The sequence below is a fragment of the Elephantulus edwardii genome, unplaced genomic scaffold (genome assembly GCF_000299155.1).
Source record: "Elephantulus edwardii isolate Elephantulus edwardi_28Jun2011 unplaced genomic scaffold, EleEdw1.0 scaffold00034, whole genome shotgun sequence".
Classification (NCBI taxonomy): Eukaryota; Metazoa; Chordata; class Mammalia; order Macroscelidea; family Macroscelididae; genus Elephantulus; species Elephantulus edwardii.
This window is the reverse complement of record NW_006399784.1, coordinates 15,918,042-15,929,548: the sequence shown is the minus strand read 5'-3', so window position 1 is coordinate 15,929,548 and position 11,507 is coordinate 15,918,042. Positions and strand designations below refer to the sequence as shown.

At 40.1% G+C, this 11,507-nt stretch overlaps 1 pseudogene; it reads right to left on the bottom strand.

Moving 5' to 3' along the window:
* Positions 1-642: 642 nt before the first annotated feature.
* On the bottom strand, positions 643-2,847 carry LOC102864008 (annotated as a pseudogene).
* Between the last annotated feature and the right edge of the window lie 8,660 nt (positions 2,848-11,507).

Genomic DNA, 11,507 nt, shown 5'->3' with positions numbered 1-11,507 from the left:
CGGAGGGTTCTCGGTTCTTCTAGCTAGGGTTTTTCTGTTTAGCAGTAACTTTAAATTCCTTGCATTAACGCCTTACTCTTTGCATAGTACTACTCGGTGTCTGTTGCTATTGTAATGTGGCATCGAGTCGCCTGCCACTCATAGCGACCCCAAGTACAACAGCTCTGAAGCCTCCCCTGTCCTGTGCCAATCTCACTGCTCTGACACGCCTCCCCGCACGACCCTAGTTACTGTACCAATCCATTTTTCGGAATTTTCCTCTCCTGCGTTGTCCTGTCCCTCCACCCTTTTGCGCATGATGTCCTTCTCCAAGGACCTGTCAGTCTCTCCTGGCACGTGCCCAAAATACATGAGACGGAGCTTCAAAATCCTTGCCTCCAAGGAGAAACTTGGTTTCCCTCTAACATAGACCTATTTGTGCTCTTAGCAGTCCATTGTATGTTCGAGACTCTTCTCCAGTTCCACAACTCAAAGGCATCAATTCTTTTTTTTTATTTTTTTCAAATAGTATTTTATTCTCAAAGTCACTTGAAAGACCTCGAGTAAGAAGATCTATCACAAACCAGGCACAGATTCCGAACCCATCATGAGTCTCTGTCAGGACAAAAAAATTCCTTTCTTTGGTAATTCTTGGCTTTCGCTTCATGAAGAGGCATCATAAATGCTAATCATTGGTCCTCTCGTCAGAGCCCGGGCAGCACGCAGCCCCTCTGGGCCTCGGTCTTGGAAGGAGGCTCTGTAAGTCTCTGCAGTTTTTATGTTGACAGCAATACCATAAATTATTGGAAAACGGCTTTCATTTTCTTCTCGGTCATTTAATTCTGTCATTCATAATGTCACTAAGTGGCTGTTGTCTTCCTGTCAAATTCACTGGGAAGTTGTTGAGTGAGTTTTTGTGACAACTGCCTATCATCACTGAAGCAGCCTACAAGGTGCACTTCCAGCCTGCCGCATTCCGTGGGCTCAGAAAAAGATTTTATGGAGTTGATGATTAAGGGGACCTCGACTTTGGTGTCGGGTCCATCACAGTGTGTCATGTAGGTGGCCGCATTACCTGTGTGCCTCAGGACCACAATGTGACAAATGGTGGCATCATCAGAACCCAGAATGGAGATGGAGCCGTCTTTTGAGGAGGTCACTGCAAACTCTCTCTGCTGAACATACAGAAGGCCCTGGGGTCCCACTTGTTGAACAGACTGACCTCTGAGAAGTCTGGCTCTTTCCTCCAGAGTCGGATGGTCACGGACGAGGTCCTGGGCAGGCTGGGGCAGCCGCACTTGCTGCCCCTCGACCAGCAGCACTGCTCGCCTCCCCTCCCACTCGGGCCCCCCGCCAAGGCATCAGTCCTTCTTTCATTTTTAATCATCACCCAGTTCTCTGAGGCATAGCAAGTAATTGCGAAGACCATGGACTGGATCAGGAGCACCTTATTCTCTAGACTGACAACGTTGCTTCTCAGTCCTCTGGGTAGGTCCCTGACAGCAGATTTACCTAATGCAATTTGTCTTTTGATTTCCTGTCTACTACTGGTGCCAAGATGTTGATTGTGGAGTCTAGCAAGCTGTAACGGTGAAGAACCTCAATCTCCTCTCCATCCATCATGATGCTGCCAGTTGGTCTAGTGGTGAGAATCTTTGTCTTCTTGATGTTGAGTTTCAATCCATACTGAAGACTACAATCCGTGACATTCAGTATTTAAATACTGTTTATTAAGAGAACTAGAGAGGAAAAATTTAGGGAGAAGCTGTAAAGTGAAGTTCCTTGTTTGGCACAAAGGCTCCTCTGCTGTCTTACCCTGATTTGGGATCTCCTCTCTGCCTTTTGATGTCTAATTCCACCACCTTGCTGAAAACGATCAGAAGTCATGCCATTGTACTCTAAAATAATTTCACTTTCACCTTCCAGAAAATGCTGGCTGAGTGAATGTCTGTCTGATAAATTTTGAGGAAGGTAATAAATGAAGGAATCTTGCATTGAGGAAATGTTGTAAAATCTGCAATATCTTTTCTGGAGCATATATGAAACTTTAAAAATAATTAGACAAAACTGTGATTCTTGGTGGTTTTGGATTTTCTATAAAGTTAGGTTCAACTTTTCAAAGTTCATGAAATAATACAGACTAGAAATGTAACTGATATCATTGCTCCTTAATAACTTGAAGAAGTCCTTGATAGTAGATTTACCCAATCCAATACGTTTTTGATTTCTTGACTGTTGGTGCCAAGGATGTTGATCATGGATCCAAGCAAGATGAAATAGTTGATCGTTTCAATCTTTTCTGTCATAATGTTGTCTCCTGCCCCAGTGGTGAGGATTTATGTTTTCTTGATGTTGAGATGTAATCTACATTGAAGACTATAGTCTTTGAAGTTTTGTAGCAAGCAGTAGTTGTGTCCTCTGCATAAGGCCGGTTGTTGATGAGTCTTCCTCTGATCCTAATGCCACATTCTTCTTTGTAGAGTCTAGCACCTTGAATGATTTGCCTGGCATACAGATTGAACAGATTTGGAGAAAGGATACCTGCCACACACTTTTCTTGATGTTAAACCGTACAGTGTTTCCTTGACCTTTTCTAACAACAACTTCTTGGTCCAAGTACAAGTTTCACATTAGAACAATTAAGTGTTATTGAATTCTCGTTCTTCTCAATATCAGCCACATTTTGTTGTTATCCACACAGTCAAATGCCTTGCATAATCAATAAAGTACAGTTAGACAGCCTTCTAATATGCTCTGTTGTTATGTGCTGTCAAGTTGACTGTAACTCATAGTGACCCTGTGAACAATGGCTTCAAACCTTACCCTATCCTGAGCGAACTTCAAAATCTCTGAAACACCTGACACCATTGCCCCGTCACTATGTCAATCCGTCTCATTCAGGATCTTCCTCTCCTGTGCTGACCTTCTACAGATCTTTATAGAGAAATCTAGTCTATTTGACTATACTCAAACTTTCATCCATTCATTCTATTAATAAAGTACTGGATTTTCAAATAAGTCATTTTGCAGATTCTAGTGGAAGAATTTATCAAATCTTTCTTTGAGAAGCTTGACACCACAGATCACCCCTGGCTTTCAGAAATGTACCATTGAAAAGTTTGTGCATACTGTAGCACTGCAGTAGCACTGAACTCTAAACCTTGCCCCAACAACTCTTCTTCTTGATATTTGACAATTGACTTTCCATCCTTATTTGCATTTTGATGATAAGACTCCAAACAACCATAACAATCCAGAAATTGTCTTCAGGTTTCTTTCTTTTTTTTTTAAATTTAGTTTGTTTATTTTTCATTTCCATGAACATCTACAGAGATTTTGGAATTCCATTTATTCATTGTTGCACCCTTCTCCCCGCACACTCCCCCCCATTTGCTCCTCTCCTTGAAAAGCAAAAGAAAAACTCCCTCATTGGTACACAATCCCCCCGCACCTCCCCAAACGCCACCCCCACCCCCAAATATAATCCACTCTGCAACCCTCATTGCGTACTCCTACGATAAAAATAATGCCCTAAAATATAATACTTTTAGACTATTCTCTCCCCCATAGACTTCAATGCCGTAAACATATTTCATCCAGTTTTTCTCAGTCTTACCCCACCCCAATGCCAGGTGCCGTGCGCAGGTTTCTTAATAAACTATTCATTCATTATGTAAAGCTTTTGCCAGTTTTGAAGGACTACCAGTCCTTATAAATTGTATGATAGTTTTACATAATCCAAACTCTAATTTTTAAATTATTTTCTACTTTATTTGAATGATAAAACAAGATTTTCTTTTCTTTCTTTCCCTTTTGGGGCCCAAAGGCAAGTTGTAGACGAAGCAGGAACCACTTTCCCTTAGCTGCCCTGCCTGGCCCAGCTTGTGCTCTAAGCATCTGAGCCTTGCCTCAACTTTTTGAATCTATTCTTGAGATGATTTTTAAGTTCTGGTAGGATAGACTCAAGATCGTACTTTGGTACTTGTGGACTTAAGTTTTGATTTCCTTCAGCTTTAAATTGAACTTGTACTTGAGTTCAATTTTAGTTCAGTTTGATGGTCTGTTTTACAGTTAACACCTGATCTGGCTTTGACAGCTGATACTGAGCTCCTCCTACAATTTTTTTCCCCCACAGATGCATGTATTGGTGTCATTGTTGTTATGTGCTGTTGAGTTGCCTGTGACTCATAGAGACCCTATGGACAATAGCTCTGTAGCCTGCCCTGTCCTAAGCCAGTCTCACTGACTTCAACACATCAACCCCCATTGCCCCAGTTACTGTATCAATCCATCTCACCCAGGGTCTTCCTCTCTGCTGTCCCTCCACCTTTCCAAGCATGATGTCTTTCTCCAAGGATTGGTACCTCCTGGAAACATGCTCTAAACAGGTGAAACAGAGATTCAAAATGTTTTCCTCCAAGGAGAAACTTGATTTCACCCTCTCCAAGACAGACATGTTTGTACTCTTGGCAGTCTATAGTATGTTCAATACTTTTCTTCAACACCCAAACTCAAAGGCATCAATTTCCCCCCCCCCCCATGCCCATCATCCTTAGTCATTTTGTCCAGCTTTCTGATGTATAGCAAATCATTGAAAAGGTGATGGCTTAGATGAGGCGCACCTTAGTCTCTAGACTGACGTTGTCGCTTCTCAATACTCTGGAGAGGTCCCTGACATCAGATTTTCCAAGTACAATTCATCTTTTGTTTTCCTGACTGCTAGTGCCAAGAGTTATGATTATGAAACCAAGCAAGCTGAAATTGTTAACAATCTCCATTTCTTTTCCATCTATCATGATGCTGTCAGTTGGCCCGGTGGTAAGAGTCTTTATTTTGTTGATGTTGAGCTTCAATCCACATTAAAGACTGCCATTGTTGACCTTCTACAACAAATACCTCAGGTTCTCCTCAGTTTCAGCAAGCAAAATTGTGTCATCTGCATAGTGGAAGTTGTTGATGAATCTTCCTCCAATCCAGATGCCACCTTTTTCTTCTTAGGGACAAGCTTCTCAAAGAACTTGCTCAGTATGTTGAGTATGGAGAAAGGATACAATCCTTCCAGACACCTTTCCTATTTTTTAACCATTTTAAACCCTTTCTTTTTTTGCAAAACAGCTTCTTGGTCTAGGTATAGGCTTCATATGAGCACAATGAAGTTTGCTGGAATTGTCCTGCCAATCCAAAGGCTCCATATCAAATTCACCTGCTGCTCTGCAGGAGAAAGATGGACAGTCTCCTCCCACGCTATTTACAACCTCTGGAAACCTGCTAGAGGGTCAGCTATGAGTTGATACTGACTCCAAGTCAGAACTTAGACTGCAAAAAACAGTAACTCTCAATCTACACCACTTTTGTCAGCCTTTTGAAACGTTATCTTCAATAGCTAGAACTTAAATGACCCTAATTACCCTTGAATTATCTGCAAATATATCCAAACTCTGGTTTTGATATGAAAATCTTGACTTGATCCCCTCCTCTAAACTCATATAAGTTTCATTTAATTTGTAGAGGAGTTCCACAAAAGGGTAAGATCCTTGCCTCAACTCTCTGAACTGCTTTATTTGAGCAGTAGGTGTCACTGGTGCTGTCTGTAAGGGTGTGAAAGAGCCTATTTAAAATATAAAAGTGATTTACAACGATGAAAGTTATTTTGAAGAGATCACTTAAAACACTAGATAAAGACTAGGTAAATGAGTCTTGACACATTTTTAGCCTCTGTGATTGCTGAAGGTTTTTGCCTCAGGCTTGGAAAGTGAATTCATGGAATAAATCTGCTCATAATCACTAAAAAACAAAACAAAACAAAACAAAACCATAAAAGTGACTAATTTATTCACATAAATATTAAGTCCATTTGTGAGAAATTAATACTTCAAATTTTAATCGAAGCTTCATTTTGCTGGTAAGCTATTTGGCTTTACCCATTCACTCAAGAGTTCTCTTGTTTAATGTCAATTTCTCAGTTCTTAAGCAGTTTTAGAAGTCACTGAAGAACACTTGGAAGCCATTTTCATCAGCTATTTTTATAGGAAAATAATATTAAATTTCTGATTTTAATACTTACCAAGTGATAAATATTACTGTTTCTCCTTCTTGCTTCTCTTAGCTTAGACGTTAAAACGTATAATCTGCTTTAGCCACTAGTTGCCTCCGGAAACTCTATGTACGAAGAGTGCTCAGGCTGTTTGTTCATAGGGTCGCTATGAGTCGTCTACGACTCGACGGCATTAAACAACAACAACAAACATCCTTATGTGGAGTATTCTTTAGAGTTATTTGGTACAGTACATCTTACCCTTGATTTTCAGATGTTAAAATCTTCATTAATTCAAAAGTGTAGTGATGGGAGCTCTAATTTCTTGATTGACTTCCTGAAAGCAGAATCCTTGAAAAATAATCCACGGGTATTCAGAGTTAGGTCTTTTTTTATTACAATAATTAGCTTATAAGCTAAGATGGTGTTATCGTTGTAAAATGCTGCCATGTTGAGCTCGTTCATAGTGACCCTGCACAACAGAACAACACCTTGCCCAATTCTATGCCACCCTCACAATGTCTGCTGTGCTGACACTCATCATTGCAGTCACAGTGTAAACAGATGTTTTATGGTAGCACTGTTTAGAAGAAAAAGTTTCTGGAACTGTGTGGGACAAACAGAAAACTTTCAACTAGTGCCCAAGAATGCCTAGGGAAAATTCATTTTCACTGTTAGTTATAAATATCTTGATGACTTAACAAGATGAGTGTCCATGTGAGAAAATATTACAGAGAAGAAAGATCCTATTGATAATATAAATTTTAAAATGTTTAAAACCTGGTTAAAATTGAGAGGATGTTGAAAAGACTTGAATCAATGAAAATGTATACTTTGCTCTTTGCTATAATCCTAAAAAGTATGTTTACATATGTACATAGAGATACATATTCAGAGAATACATACATACTTACAGATTCAAAAGGTGGCTTCCTGGCATAGCATATTTGTACGTATTGAACTGCTAATCAAATGGTCAACTATTTGAATCCAGTATCTATTTCTGGGGAGAAATCTCCCACCTTGAAACTTTAGAGCTTTAGTAACTAGAAAGAGTTGGTATGAGTCAAAATCAACTGAACGGCAGTAGATTTTTGGTTGCTTAGTGGAATTTATGTATATATTTCTAGATACCTGGTTTCTCAATATTTAAAGAGGTTGCCAACTAGCTGAAATGTCAGTGGTTCAAAACCGCCAGCAACTAATGTAGAAAGATGACCACTTCCATAAAAGTAAAATGACCTTGGAAACCCTGTGGGGGATATACATACATGCATACAAGGATATATATGCACAAGTGTTTATTTTGCTAGAGTAGGAATAGACCATCGATGGAATAAAGAGAACAGTTTTGTTTATTACAATAAGAAACTTTCTCTCATAGCAGATAGGAACTTAGACTCTGCACCTACACAGGCATAATTCAACTCCTCTGCAGTTTGCTGAGATTCTCAACAAGATAGATTGACAAGGAGTCCGCAACTTTGGGCTTGAGCATTTTTTAGTACTAACTTCCTCTTCGGGAGTGGTTTTCAAACTTTTCCTCAGGATTACACTTAAAAACATGCACACTGATACAATGATTTCATTTTCCCCCAAAGCTTTGCTTATTCACAGAGTTCATTATTCATATTCATTCAGTCCTTTATGAACTTGGTCAACAAAAGTATTAAGCACCAACATGTCAAGTTCAACAAAACAAAACAAACAAAAGACCCAAGTTCACAGCCAAACTCAAACTCATGTTGAATTGGTTCTGAGTTGGAGCAATCCTCCATCAGGATGTAAATGTTAATGAGAGGAGACTGCCCACTTTGGAGTCACTGGCAGCCTGCTGCCTTTGGGTTAACAGCACAACTCTTCACAGCCTACACCACCTACAGAGCTCCATACATGGAACCTTATGTTGTGGTAACTGCTAATTGGAACTGCTAATTGTTCATACATCCAGAGATGCTGTGCTAGAAAAGTCTGATGATCTGAAAACCTAAGTAGCCCAGCCATCTCTTCCCTAACGCGTGCAGTCTCTGTGAATCATGATCTACTACTTCATGTTGTTGTTGTTGTTATGTGCCGTCGAGTCGTTTCCGACTCATAGCGACCCTATGCACAACAGCCCTAAACCCTGCTCTATCCTGCGCCAACCGCACCGCCTCTGACACACCCATCCCGATTACCCCAGTCACTGAATCAATCCATCTCATAGACGGTCTTCCCCTCCTGCGCCGTCCCTCTACCCTCCCAAGCATGATGTCCCTCTCCAAGGACCCGTTCCTCCTGGCAACATGTCCAAAGTATGTCAGACGAAGCCCCAGAATCCCATAGAATATGTTTTTTGTTTTGTTTTGGGTTAATGTATCAAGTGAATGACATAACTGATTAAAAGAATAAGATCAAGTTGAAAAGACAATTAGAGAATCTGAATAAATCTTTTTACTGTTATTTTGGTGTGGATATTTTTTGTATACAGCATTATTTTTGTTGGTCTTTTTTTTGGAGAGGTGTGAAGGCCTGATGCAGCAGCAGGACAATTGTTCCAAGAGAGCTATTAGCTGTGTGGCTTCATAAACATTCAGTGATTCTTTTACATACTGCTGGTGGGGAACCATTTGTGCAGAGGTCCAAGGAAGGGAAAGTCTTTTTTCAGCAGTGTGCGAATTCCTTGGGCAATGGAATTATAAAATCACCTCTGAACAGGATAGTATTTTTTGTACTTTTTAAGAGACTTGGAAAAATTGGAAGGCAAGGAACTACAAAGAGACTAGTGTGTTCATACTTGAACAGTTTTAGACATCCGTCTTCCTGTATGTTATATGGATAATTTCGTTGTTGTTGTTTTGTATAGTGTATGTAATTTGGAAGCAGGAGTGGCCACCACTTCCTAAACAACATGCCTCTGGAAACTCTATGAACTTTGACAAATGACAATGGTTATAGAAAAGATTCAGGTTTTTTGTTCGTAGGTCTGGTATGAATCATGCTGGACTCGATGACAATCAACAACACATATCTATAAAAGTTTTATTTACTCTGTTGACTTTTTAATCATTCACAATGTTTATCTTCTTAGGAATTGTAGTCATTAGCTTTGCTTTGCTTTTAGCCTTAAAGGTTTTTTTTGCTCACTATTTTCACATGATATATGCACAGGAATCAGATCGATTACAACTGTGCAAAGAATCATTGGAAAAGTTCAGTATCAGCTATGAAAACTAGGCCAGGTGCTGATTGTGGGACAGACCATCAACTATTCATATGCAAGTTCAAATTAAAGCTAAAGAAGGTCAAATCATATCTACAAGAATCAAAATTTGATCTTGAGTCTATTGCCTCTAATTTAAAAACCAACTCACAAACAGGTTTAAGGCCTTGAACAGTAATGAACCAGATGAGCTGTGGGAAGAAATCAAGAATATCATCCATGAAGAATGCAAAAGGTAAAGAAGGAGGAAGAAAAAAAACCCCTCAAAATGGATGTCAGAAGAAACTCTGAATATTGCACTAGAGGGCTGAGAAGCCAAAGAAAAGGGAAGAAAGTAAGACATAAAGGAGCTGAACAGAAGATTTCACAGGGCACCTTGGGAAGAAAAGGCCATGTATTATAATGAAATGTACAAGGAACTGGAGTAGGAATATCAAAAGGGCCGCACCTCCTTGAGGGAAGCAGAGAGTTGCCAAAATTAGGGATATTATGGACAGAATATTGAATGATTCCGGAAACATTAAAAGAAGATGGAAAGAGTATACAGAGGCATTGTAACAAAAAGATTTGACGGACACAGAAGAATTTCATGAAACAACATATGGTCAAGAAGCAATGGTGATGAAGGAGGAAGTTCAGGCTGCTCTGAAGATGTGGCAAAAAATAAGGCCCCAGGAACTGATGGACTACTAATTGACGTATTTCAACAAACAATGCTGCCGTGGATGTGCTCACCAGGTTGTGCCAACAAGCCTGGAGGACAACGACTTGACCAACTGACTTGAAGAGATCCATATTCCCATTGCAAAAAAAAAAAAAAGATGACATAACAGAGTGTGAGAGTGTGGAAATTATCAATCAATCAATATCACAAATATCACATGCTAGCAAAATCCTGCTGGTTATCCAGAAATGACTGGAACAGTACTTTGACAGAGAACTACCAGAAATAAAAGCTGCAAGCTGGGTTTAGAAAAGGTCATGACACTAGAGGTTTTATCACCAATGTAAGATGGATCTCGGCAGAAAGCAAAGAGTACCAGAGGAATGTCTATCTGTGTTTCATTGACTATGCAAAGACATTTCACTGTGTGGATCACAACAAACTGTGGCTGAGAAGAATGGGAATGGGAATCCCAGAACACTTGATTGTGTTTATACGAAACTTATATTTGAACCAGGAGGCAGTCCTCAGAACAGAGTAAGAAAATACTTTATGGTTCAAAATTAGGAAAGGAGTGTGTCAGGGATGCATCCTGTCTCCATTCCTTTTCAATCTATATGCAGAATAGATAAATTGGGAGGCTGGGCTTTATAAGGAGGAATGTGGTATCAGGATTGGAGGAAGACTCATCAACAACCTATGTTATGCAGATGACACAACCTTGCTTGCTGAAATGGAGGAGGACCTGAAGTGCTTGCTACAGAAGGTCAAGGAATATAGTCTTCAATATGGATTCAAGCTCAACATCAAGAAGACAAAGATTCTCACCACTGGGCCAATTGTCAGCACCATGATGGATGGAGAATAGACTGAGGTTGTTAACAGTTACAACTTTCTCAGATCCACAATCAATACTTTTGGTACGAACAGTCAGGCAATCAAAAGATGCATTGAGAAAAAGATGCTGTCAGGGATCTCTCCAGAGTACTGTAAAGCAGTGATAACGGTCTAGAGACTAAGGTGTGCCTAATCTAGGCCATGGTCTTCACAATTACTTGGTATGCATTAGAGAGGTGGGCAATAACTAAATATGACAGAAGACGAATTGATGCCTTTGATTGTGGTGCTAGAGTCCTGAACATACCCTGGACCACCAAGAAAACAAGTAGATCTGTCTTAGAGAGAGTGAAACCAAGTTTCTCCTTGGAGGCTAGGATTTTGAAACTCCATCTTGCATACTTTGGGCATGTGGCCAGGAGGGACAAATCCTTGGAGAAGGACATCGTACTCTGAAGTTTGGAGGGACAGTGCATGAAAGGAAGACCCTGGATGAGATTGATAGAATAACTGGGGAAATAGGCTTAGATGTGTCAGAATCAGTGAGACTGGCTCAGGACAGGTACTAGATGGCACATAACTACAACAAAAACAACATGTGAAACACATTCCTGGGCTTTTACCCTTTTCATTTACTCTTGGCCATTGTCTTGGATAAGTGTGTATAGCTGGCTCTGTTGTTGTTGTTGTTGTTGTGTGCTGTCAAATAGCTTGTGACTCATAGCGACCCTATGTACAAGAGCCCTAAATGCTGCTCTATCCTATGCCAACCTCGCCATCTCCGACACACT